The 12276-nt window shown below is 39.3% G+C and overlaps 1 pseudogene; it reads left to right on the plus strand.

Annotated features, from left to right (window-relative positions):
* The window catches only part of LOC109056765, a 322386-nt pseudogene extending 310819 nt beyond the window's left edge, over positions 1-11567 (plus strand).
* Positions 11568-12276: the final 709 nt, after the last annotated feature.

Here is a 12276-nt window from a genome sequence, read left to right on the forward strand (position 1 = left end):
CATGATTGAATGTCAAAGAGGTCACTGAACGGACAGACGGAGGGTTCCTGAGTGTCTCATGAAACCTGTCAAGAACACATCTTCATCATATTTCACCCCGAAATCAAATCAAAGACACTGCTTTTACATAAAGGAAATATAGCCTTGCTAGTAGCAGTGGTTTATTTTATGAAAGTACTGTAGGCAGTTACAAACGTTTCCACTATTTTCGCCCCTTCAAAATATTGTCCATTTAACACATTGACCTTTTGTGACAACATCCCATCTTGAAACACCAAACAATTAAAGGAAATAAAAGAGTAAATAGTTATGAACAAAAATCATACCAAACCTTTGTTAAAGCAAATAAAAATGGTAATTAATATATTATAATTCAAGCACATGTGACAACATTTTCCCCAGTAAAAATATGACAGCTCTGACATTTATGATAAAAAAACCTCTTGTCCTGAAAACAATTCAAGCCTTCAGTTCAAATAGTTTAAAGGACAGAATTTACACAAAAGGATCCCCAATAGTTTGAAACCAAGTATTACTATAATATATATAATTAGTTAAAACAGTCCCTTTCAGTTAGATTGAACTATACTGATTGTGGAAGTTAAGCAAGGCTTGGATTCATGCTTGCTGCAATGCATTCTGGGTTTGTCTTATCTCTGCATGATGCATTTGATGTTGCTTCCTGGGGGGCCACAGTCCAGCAGAGTTTACTGTAGCTCCAACCCCAATTAAACACACCTGAACCAGCTAATCAGGATCTTCAGACTCACTAGGAACTTTCGACCTAAAAGAGTGAAATAATTTGCTGTCTGAGCTTGTAAATGGTCTCCACGCTGGGTCCTCCTCAAAATGGGTTTTGGAAACTTTAAATGTGTGTTAGTGGAAGTTCTGTGTGCAGTTTTGAGCTGGTGTTCATTGGCTCAAGTGCGTTGTTTCAATAAGAATTATTTCTCGCTCACATCTTCATGCAGGAAGAGCGCTAATGTGAGCGTTTGTGGAGCTTTTGTCTTAATGAAGGGCTCTGATCTCAGGTGTTTCATGGAGAAGTGCCTGTGGTTGACGTCAATGGCTGCACTTCAAGAAGTTAGCAAAGCTTTGGCCTCTTCAAAGTGATGGAAAGAGGAAAGTAAATGGAGGCTTTTAGAGTCTGTAGATGGAGGTTAGAGAGGGTGAGAGGCTAAATGGAGGGGTTGTTTTGCTCTGATAGCGAGCACAGGTGTACGCCGATCAAGAACGGCTTCATCCACTCCACAGTCTCTGCCATTAAATACAGTTTGACTGTTCTGCGTTCAAGACAGAAATGAGAGTCCCATTGATTTCACAGATTGCATGCGTGTAAGAAACAAAAATGTATCAAAGTGCCTGAACACAGACTTCACCAAACATTTGCCATTCTTTCTGTTGTGCCTAACAGTGCTGGTGTGGGTCGGACCGGCTGCTTCATCGTCATCGACGCCATGCTGGAGCGAATCAAACACGAGAAGACGGTGGACATCTACGGTCACGTGACGCTCATGCGCGCTCAGAGGAACTACATGGTCCAGACGGAAGACCAGTATGTCTTCATTCACGACGCGCTCCAGGAGGCCGTCACCTGCGGCACCACCGAGGTTCCTGCCCGGAACCTGTACGCATACATCCAGAAACTCACGCAGATCGAGTCCGGAGAGAACGTCACCGGCATGGAGCTGGAGTTTAAGGTAAGATGGATGTTGGCAGGAGTCGTGTTTGTTGACGGCTGTTTGTTCCCATGATTTGAAAACCAAACAAACCCGCTAGAATCAAGGTTGCCTCTAACTGAAGAGACGCGAGAACCCTAACCCTACTAAATCGCTACTTGACCAAACCTTGACCTTATATCTATTGATACGTCTGATCGTGGAAGGTAAGCAGGGTTTGGCTTGGTTAGTACTTGGATAAGGCTTCGGTTTTCCCCACAATCCAGAGACATCCAGCACAGGTGATTTCTCAGAAAAAGAGTTGCCCTTCCAATCACTACTAGCAAAGAGAGATTGTTCAAATGGTGCAGTGTTTTACCTAGTTTAGTTGATCTGTCTAGTGTTCCATCCACTGAACTCTTCCTCAAACTCCATCTGAACAGAAGGGGCCTCGAAAGGCTGCGATCATGTCACAAGTTAACAGACATCCGACCACGAGCTCTGGCTCCTCCTTCCTGGAATGACTGCGGCAGAACCGCCGGCTTTGCCACAGGAAGCTGATTGTCTCTCTTCTGTTATTCGAACCCAGCGCATTTTACGCGGCCTGCAGTTTGTCAAACAGAAATCTGTTTACCGAGAGTAAGAAGGTGATCGAATGTCACGCCACATCATGAGCCCCGGCCCTGCAGTCGACCCCGCTGCTGAGGCTTGGCTGCCGGTGTCTGGCCCGTCTCAGGCCCACCGCAGGCTCTCTTTACTGCGGCCGCAGAGACAGTGTGGGGCCTGTGGTTTCTCCTGCAGGAACTCAGAGACCCCTGTGCCGTTCTCACGCTAGCGCTTACCATTACTGCGCTCGCTTTTTTTACCGTAAACCACACTTGCTTTGCTCTCTTGTTTTCATGACCAAGTTCAAGGCGGTTAAAGACATTAAACATCAGCCCCAGCGAAACACTGTGTGTGTGTTTATTCTAGTTTAACAGCAACATCTATCTATCTATCTATCTATCTATCTATCTATCTATCTATCTATCTATCTATCTATCTATCTATCTATCTATCTATCTATCTATCTATCTGTCTGTCTACCTGTTTGTCTGTCTGTCTGTCTGTCTGTCTATCTGTCTATCTATCTATCTATCGTCTGTCTGTCTGTCTCTCTGTCTGTCTGTCTGTCTGTCTGTCTGTCTGTCTGTCTGTCGATCTATCTAAATTTAAATTCAAATGAGCTTTATGTCTTTAGTCTGTCTGTCTGTCTGTCTGTCTATCTGTCTGTCTGTCTGTCTCTCTGTCTGTCTGTCTGTCTATCTGTCTGTCTGTCTGTCTGTCTATCTGTCTGTCTGTCTGTCTCTCTGTCTGTCTGTCTGTCTATCTGTCTGTCCATCTGTTTCTCTGTCTGTTCATCTGTCTCTCTGTATCTATGTGTCTGTTCATCTGTCTCTCTGTTTTTTTTTTGTCTGTCTGTCTATCTATCTATCCGTCTATCTATCTAAATTTAAATTCAAATGAGCTTTATGTCTTTAGTCTGTCTGTCTCTGTCTGTCTGTCTGTCTGTCTGTCCGTCTGTCTGTCTATCTGTCTGTCTGTATGTCTGTCTATCTGTCTGTCTGTCTGTCTGTCTGTCTGTCTGTCTCTCTGTCTGTCTATCTAAATTTAAATTCAAATGAGCTTTATGTCTTTAGTCTGTCTGTCTATCTGTCTGTCTGTCTGTCTGTCTGTCTGTCTGTCTGTCTGTCTGTCTGTCTGTCTGTCTCTCTGTCTGTCTGTCTATCTATCTATCCGTCTATCTATCTAAATTTAAATTCAAATGAGCTTTATGTCTTTAGTCTGTCTGTCTGTCTGTCTGTCTGTCTGTCTATCTGTCTGTCTGTCTGTCTGTCTGTCTGTCTCTCTGTCTGTCTGTCTGTCTGTCTGTCTATCTATCTATCCATCTATCTATCTAAATTTAAATTCAAATGAGCTTTATGTCTTTAGTCTGTCTATCTGACTGACTTTCCAAATATTCACAAGGACTTCAAACTTTCAACTTCTTCTGTTTTCAAGTCAATATCAGCGTCTAGACAAAATTTAGCTATTTTTTAAATTGCTGTTCATGATTTGTTTCTTGCAGCGGTTAGCGAACACAAAAGCTCACACCTCACGGTTCATCAGTGCCAATCTGCCCTGCAACAAATTCAAAAACAGACTGGTTAACATCATGCCCTACGAGTCCACACGTGTCTGTCTGCAGCCAATCAGAGGAGTCGAGGGCTCCGACTACATCAACGCCAGCTTCATCGACGGATACAGGTGAGCAGAAGAGCCCGGATCTGTCCGTCTGTGTGTGTTTGTAACCGTGAAGGTAAATGTGTGTCTCTCGCTGTGTGTCAGGCAACAGAAGGCTTACATCGCCACGCAGGGTCCTTTAGCTGAAACCACAGAAGACTTCTGGAGGATGTTGTGGGAACACAACTCCACCATCGTAGTGATGCTGACCAAACTCAGAGAGATGGGCAGAGTGAGTGTTCCTGTCCCCTCATCTGAACATCTACATCTGCATCACAATCAGACTAAATGAGCTTACAACAGGACAACACTATTTGTCAATGGCAGAAAAAAACAGATATAAGATTTGAGATAAAAAAAGGACTTAACTTTGGTGTTCTGTTGTAGATTATGCATTTTTTTATATCCTTTTTATTTATTTATTTATTGCTGAAGAAAGTACACAGAAAAATTGTATAGAAACGAATTTCAGAATGCAGAAATTGCATTGAAATTAAATATGAAATGTTGTAGTAGGATGACAAAAATAGTCTTTTCTTCTTATAAAATGTGCTCCAGTAATCTTTTCAGATTTATCTGTTTGTCGTTTTTACAGCATAGAAGTAAATGTACACTTTTTATTAAGAATATTTACATATTAACTCTCTAGGCTACTTTCCAAATTCAAAATGTTCCCCCTTTTTTTCAATTCAACCTTAAATTTTCCAAAGTTTTGAACTGTCTGTAAACCTTACTTTTTCAAAATCATCCATGGTTGTTGGTTTAATTTGCATTCAATTCGATCTCTCCAGGATCTTGAATAGTATTTTAATTCATCAAAATCATTTAGCACATTAAGGCTGATACATTTTTGGCTGTGGCTGAATGTAATATCCAGGTTTTTAAAGAACACCAAGAAATTTCCTCAGACTTCATGATCTCATGTGCCACTGTTGAGAAAACAGTGGTGTGGTTTTCTTCCAAATAGATTCGGTGCTCGTTTTATTCATTTCTCCCTTTGCTTAAACCCCAGTGTTAATGATTATTCCTCTCAGTGCTGGTATTTGTTCTGATGCTTTTTGCATTCTGGTTGTATTTTGCATGACTGATGTATTGTGTCTGTCCATCAGGAAAAGTGCCATCAGTACTGGCCAGCAGAGCGTTCAGCCAGATATCAGTACTTTGTGGTGGATCCAATGGCCGAATACAACATGCCGCAGTACATCCTGCGAGAGTTTTAAAGTGACGGACGCACGGGTGAGACACCAGCCCCTCGCCCATCCTCTGAACTGTGATTTGTGTGTTATAATGCATATTCAGTCTGAGTAGAGCTCTGAGCGTCTGCGTTCACAGGCCTCTAATTCCATCACAGCATTTATTCTGATAAACACTCACACATCCTGTCTCTCTCTCTCTCTCTCTCTCTCTCTCTCTCTCTCATGTCTCTTATCTGGGATATACAAAATCACTAAAGAAATGCAAACTCTCAGAGCTTCTCGGCAGGAGCTTTTCAGCCGCCCACATCAGAGGAATTAGTGTCTGGAGTCACTCATTCACACGCTCAGGTGAAACGACACGCTTCTGAGCTGTGGGCGGCTGGAGCTCAAAACAGAAAAAACACCCTAATCACCCGTGCTGAGACCATGTTTTTAAACAGCATGGTGTAACATGTAAATACCATATATCGCCATATATATATATATATATGATCCTTTCTGCTCTAACCGTATGCTACTGTTCAAAATTTGGAAAAATTATGATTTTTTAAATATTTTTGAAAGAAGTCTCTTCTGTTCACCAAGGCTGCCTTTATTTGATAAAAAATTAAAAATAAAAAAATACTTTTTAAAATATTTAAAATATTTTTAGAATGTTATTAGGATGTTTTATGTGTGTTTTTTTTTTGAATTTTTGTTTATTTGTGTTGTGTTTCTGTGTTTTTTCAGCATCATTACTCCAGTCTTCAGTGTCACATGATCTTCAGAAATCATTCTAATATGATGATTTGCTGCTCAATAAACATTTCTGATTATTATCAATGTTGAAAACAGTTGTGCTGCACAATATTTTTGGTGGAAACTGTGATACTTTTCATTTTTCAGGATTCACAGATGAATAGAAAGTTTAAAAGAACAGCATTTATTTGAAATAGTAACATTATTAATGTCTTTAATGTCAATTTTTGATTACTTTAATGCATCCCTGCTGAATAAAAGTATTGATTTCTTTCAAATATATGAACCCCAAACTTTTGAACAGTAATATATCTCGCTGGCACTAAGGCGTCGGTTTAGTATCAGCATGACGTTTCTTAATTATTGTTGTTTCTTGAGCTTCGCAGACTCGTTCCGGATGCGTCATGTACTCGTCATCGGTTTGACAAGCACGGCGTCTGTCTCTTGCGTGTAAATGTGAATGTAATGGATTCGTGTAACGCGTCAGAGAGCAGCCGCAGCTCTTTTATTCTCATCCGTCTCTCTCTCGCTCTGCTTCCAGGACGGACAGTCACGGACCGTCAGGCAGTTCCAGTTCACAGACTGGCCAGAACAAGGTGTGCCAAAATCAGGGGAAGGCTTCATCGACTTCATTGGCCAAGTGCATAAAACAAAAGAGCAGTTTGGTCAGGATGGACCCATATCGGTCCACTGTAGGTAAGAAAGACACGAGTCTGTGTGAGAAAAACAGAGCTGAGCAGAGGCCACTGTTCATGAATATGGTGACACACTTGGCTTTTGTTCTGTGAACTAAATATTGTCCAAAAGCAAATAATTCAGCATGAAAAGCATGAAAAAAAAAAAAAAAACTCAACCCTGTTACCACTTGATTTTCCACCTTTAATGAAATTACTTTACTTGAAATTGTTGCACCCACAGGAAGTGACATCATTTGATCATTTGTTCTGACAGAAAGATGAATACATGATTTCATTCCCTATTTCTCTTTTTTTTTTCCTCGACCACTTCAACAACGTTACTCAAGATAGCATTCATGATCAAAAAATATTGGTAACACTTTAAAATAAATTTATAGCTTATAGTTTATTTACTTCCCTCATTTGTTAACATCAGTTAAGGAATAAACTAGCACTAATGAGCAATATATTTCAACAGCAGTTATTCATTGTTTGTTCATATTAGTACATTTAATAATATTAACAGATTCACTTTTGATTTAAAAAAAATTAAATAAAAAATGTATTATTGAATGTAAAATTTAAAAAATGTTAAAAACCAAGATACCATACAAGAAAAGTCCATTGTTAGTTCATGTTAAATAATGTCAACTAATGAAACCCAGATAGTTTTTGCTGGATTATTTTTGGTCCTCTACTGAGTGACACGCGTACATCTTCAACCCCTGTTACCCATTCTCATGTATTCATTATGTATTCATTAATATATTTGTTGTTATCGCTAGAAAAATCAAAACTGTTGTGGCCCCTTGTTTTTTAACAACTGTAAATAGAATTTTTTTTTTTTTTTAATGAATATAACTTTAAACAGCTCATATAACATTTAATACTTAATGAACTTCAACAACATTACTAAGCATCACTGGGAGAAATGGGGAGGAAGGGAGACTCCCAGAAGAAACAAAATGTAGATGTAAAATTTAACAAAAGTTGGATCGGAAGTTAATGTCATATCTCAAAAGCCATTTCGACAATAACCACGCCTTTTGCACAAGTGTGTGTTGCAATGATTTTAATACCGGAGACAGTTAGAAACCCAGACAGCAAGCGTTTTCGGGCCCAGATCCGGCCCCATCTGGCCCGCATGGATTTCACACGGGCCCACACTGGGGCCAACACTATGTTGCTGTCTGGGAAACTGATGTAATTCAGCACATTTAAATCACAACGGCCTCAGTCACACCGCGGGGGCACAGAAGTGCACAGTGGCCGTTTCCACCTCCCCAAGAGGTCTGTATCAGATTTAAACCCCCATAAGGAAGTCTTCAATTATATAAGAAAACATCTTAAGTATGATTCAAGAAGGGTCTTAAATTTGGGAGGGAGAACAGACATGACAAGAATGTGGGATGTTGTAGCTTTATGACTTTAACCTTCAAAACTTTCCCGTCATTACCAGGGGAAACCGCTATATTTCTGCCATCCCAAAAGCACAGCACCTTGCTGGCCAGAGAAATGTATTGCATTTCTAATTAAGCACTAATGCGTAATTTTTTTTATTTTTTATTTAATATTTTTTGACCTTAAAAGTGACCAAGTTCGGTCCATTTTTTAGTTTAAGCAGAAACATGCAGAGTTGTAAATGTGAAAAATGATGGATCGGGACAAGAAAGTGGGGATAAAGGCATTATACAATAATCTAAACAATTAAGACACTAAAAGAGTATATTTTTATATGGTTACTAAATGTAATTGATTGATATATAAAATTGCTACTTTGACTTAATCCATTTTTTTTCTCTTAAAAATGGGTTTACAGGCTGAAACCTGTGAAGTTGAAATCGGTTTATTAAACTTTTGATTTTGTGAAAAAACCTGTTTCACGAACCAAGTGATTTTTTTTTAACATCATTTTAAGGGGTTTTAATATGTTACCACCAGACATTGCTCTACTACGCTGTTATTTGGTATTCATTTTACTTGTGGCATGTCTTAAAAAAGTCTTAAAACTAGTATTCAGGATTACTTTTAAAAATCCTGCACTACCATGAAGCTCCAACCACCCCAAAGATTTACTTATTTATGGCCAGAAATGGATTAAGATTGTAGCTAATAGATATCTCATACTTTTCCAGTTGAATTAATCAAGTACAACTGTTTTTGTACAAGTTTTCTGACTGTTATGTGTAAAAGTTGTATACATTTCGGAGTATAGATACGAACTCTAGATTAAATCAGGTTCAAACAACGTATGTTTGATTTTGTTGTAGATTAGAGATAAAGTTTTTATGAGGGGATGATGTTATTTCTCTTTTATCACGTGCATAAATCAGAAATATATACTATCAGCAGACAGAAAAATCACATTTCAGCGTTGTTTTAGGAATAAATGTTGTTAATCAGTGTGAAGATATTGAAAAACACCTCAGTAAAATCCCTTCAGAATACAGAGAGGAATAAAACTCTACGTTTTGGTGTGTGTAAGTGCTGCTGAAGTGGAGAAAAACTCTTTAAAGATAAGGATTGGAATTGAAATCTACAGATGCAAATAAATAATGCTTCAATGTGAATATATTGGATGTTTCTTTCCACTAATCCTGATAGAAGATCTGGATATGCAAGCGCAACAATAGTCCTTAACAACTTACCGTGCGCTTGGAATCACATAAAGCGGTTTTGCCCCGCAGTGTCCGGGGCCTTTACTTTGATTATTAGCAAAAATATTATAAATAGGGCTACATCCTGGTTAGACTTTGCCTACATGTTAGCGGCTGACACATCACAGCCCAATCTGGACAGGTTGTGTTGTGACTGATGTGCAGTGTTGCTTTTTGGGCAGGATCTATGCCTTTCACCACGCCTTTTTAGCATCGCTCTGAGCGCATGCGCTTATGAAGGAGTGGTGGACATCTTCCAGACGGCCAAGATGTTGAGAACACAGCCATCGGCGATGGTCCAGATCAAGCACGAATCGCTTCTACAGTTCTTCACTTCCAGCCAGGATGCAAAATACAGATTAAACTCAGCACAGCATAGCCATTAACGTCCAGGTCAGGTCAGGGATCAGGCTTTCAGACGTCCTCTATGATTTTAGTCTGAAGAGTTTGTAACAGAACGAACGGACGCTCGGCTTTGTTCGGCCCGCAAACGCTCGTTCTCATTTATAACAACAAACCCTTCTGGTTAGCCATGCAAATTGCTTCAGATAAGCAATTTCACAGCTAACCCGCACAATGGCCTTTCCCAGCGTCAATGGGGGAAATTATTTTCTGCGATCAATGCGGACAGCGAGGTGATGAGGCTCGAATCTCACGCTCGGCGCAACACAGTCCCTGCTTTTCACCTCGCAGACACGCGACACAAAAGTGCAGCAATAGAGCCGTGCGACCCTTAGCGTCGCAGGCCGCCGGGTGGATGTGTTGCTATGGAGACAAGAGCCACGCATCCGTGAATTGACTGAGAAATCCATAAAGCCGTTCAGAAGATGTCACGTTACATCACGATGTGCTTCACCAAGAGATTGTGTTTCTGCCTAAATCCGGATTCATTTAGAGAACTAGATTATCATCATGAAGTTTGCTTTCTGAACTGATGCTGCTGCTCCTATTGTGAGCGATTCATCAGTGCAAGTTATTCCAAATAGTCTTCAAGATTTTGAATCAATGTAATAATAGTAATAACAATAATGACATTGGAATTGCTAATTTTTACCATCTGTCATATACTGTACACTTCCCATTGGATAAATGGATAGATGTTTTTCACACATTTTCTCTTCTCCCAGCTTCCTGTTATATCAACATATTTATTATCTGACTAAATATATACATATATACCATTGGTCTCCCATAGTAGTGTACATTTAGATCATGATAACCACAGTTAAAACCACATATGAAGCACTTCAATACCATGGTAAAAGTGTAACTATGGTTTCTAGGTATTTGTATGAAAAACAGCAGTCTAAATACTTTCAGTAAAAATACACAAATGTTACGACTTAATCACAAAAAATGCTGTAATTGTATTCCATTACTCCTTAAACACATTTAATACTTGTCACATTACTTTAGTCACATTAATAATATAATAAAATTCATTATGAATATCCCACATTTTGGCCACAATACCATGGCGCGGTTAGTGTTAATACAGTGAATCCATGGTAAATGATGGTGATTTTTTTAGATTGAAAAGCTTCTCGTTGCTCACAGTGTTTCTGTTGTTTCATCAGGCTCTAAACTCGTCTAAATCATTAGAGTTTTTGGCTTCATGCTGGATCTCACAGCTGTTTAGTGTCGCACATTCAGTTTTTCTAAAAAAAATATCTTCAAAAGTCAACCCTGTTACCATGATTTTATATAGTAAACAGTTTCTTCGTTTAAAAAGTTATATATGTAGAAATATCAGCAATGGATTATCTTTGTAATGAACTGTCAAACAAAACTATAAAACTTTCCATTCTTTTACCATCAACCCTGTTGCCTTTCTGAATAATGTCCTACATATATTAAAGTTTGTATTAAATCCCCATTGAAACGTCTAGATGAGTATTTGTGCAGGTTTAATATAAATGAACACACACACATCTGATCTGACAGAATGTCTGTCTGTCTCTCTCTTTGTCCGTATGTCTCAGGATCAGTACCAGTTTTGTTACAGAGCTGGGTTGGAGTATCTCGGGAGCTTCGACCACTATGCAACATAAGATCTTCGTCCCGCTGTCAGGGAGACGGATCGGCCATCGGACATCCAGCGGTCATTTAATTCTTCTGAGCCATAAATACCTGCTTGTGAAAAGAACTTAAACTCTTCGATTACATGTTGGATGTGCAACGTAAACCTAGAAATACTTACAAACGACAATAATACGACAAATATCCAGGTGGACCAAGAAAAATCCCCCCGATCTGATTTCAGAAAGTAAATCATGAATAAATAAATAGTAATAATAATAATAATAATTTCGGACAGGTGAATCTAGACTGCTGAAGTGTGGAATAATCGCTGCTTCGAGGATTCATGGATCATAAAGGAGTCAAAACAACACAGACGCTGCGAGGCATGGAGCTCGAGACACGGGTGTAAAGAGAATTCTGTTTTGTCTCTACAGTCAATCATTGGGTAGACATTGATCATCGATGAAGAGAGTGGAGACTTCATCACTACTCATCATCACTCTCATCATCATCATCACTACTTCGCCATTAATTAAAGAAAACCGGCACGGAGAGAGAGCTGGCTTAATAAATACGACACACAATCAGCACGAAAGTGGAGAAACTACATCGATAACGATACCAGCTTTTTGTTTTCCTCTCTTTTATGACAGAAATCAGCGGTAGACTGGCCAGATTTCTCATGTTTCTTTTCTTCTTGATGTCCTGTTGTCCGCACCCCATGTGCCTTCAACTTCATTCATCGTTTTTGCTGGTGGTTTGTGGCTGTTTTGTTTGAAACAAAACGCTGGAATCATGTGGGGTGGGCAGAGTCAGAGTATAAAGGTTTAGGAAGATTATATCTCAGTTCTTCCATGAGCAGAGATGAGACGAGAGATAATAAAATTCTTTAATTTTATATAACCTCAGAAAATGTATACTCACAAAATATAGATATATAGGAGGCATATAATATATGGGAATTGATTGATGGGTTTTTTTTCCGCGAAGCACATCAGCAGGACGGAACGGACAAGCAGCTTTTCTTGTGCAATACATAGACGTATTTAGGCCGGAGGGTTCGCGA

The sequence above is a fragment of the Cyprinus carpio genome, chromosome A7, assembly GCF_018340385.1.
Source record: "Cyprinus carpio isolate SPL01 chromosome A7, ASM1834038v1, whole genome shotgun sequence".
Lineage (NCBI taxonomy): Eukaryota > Metazoa > Chordata > Actinopteri > Cypriniformes > Cyprinidae > Cyprinus > Cyprinus carpio.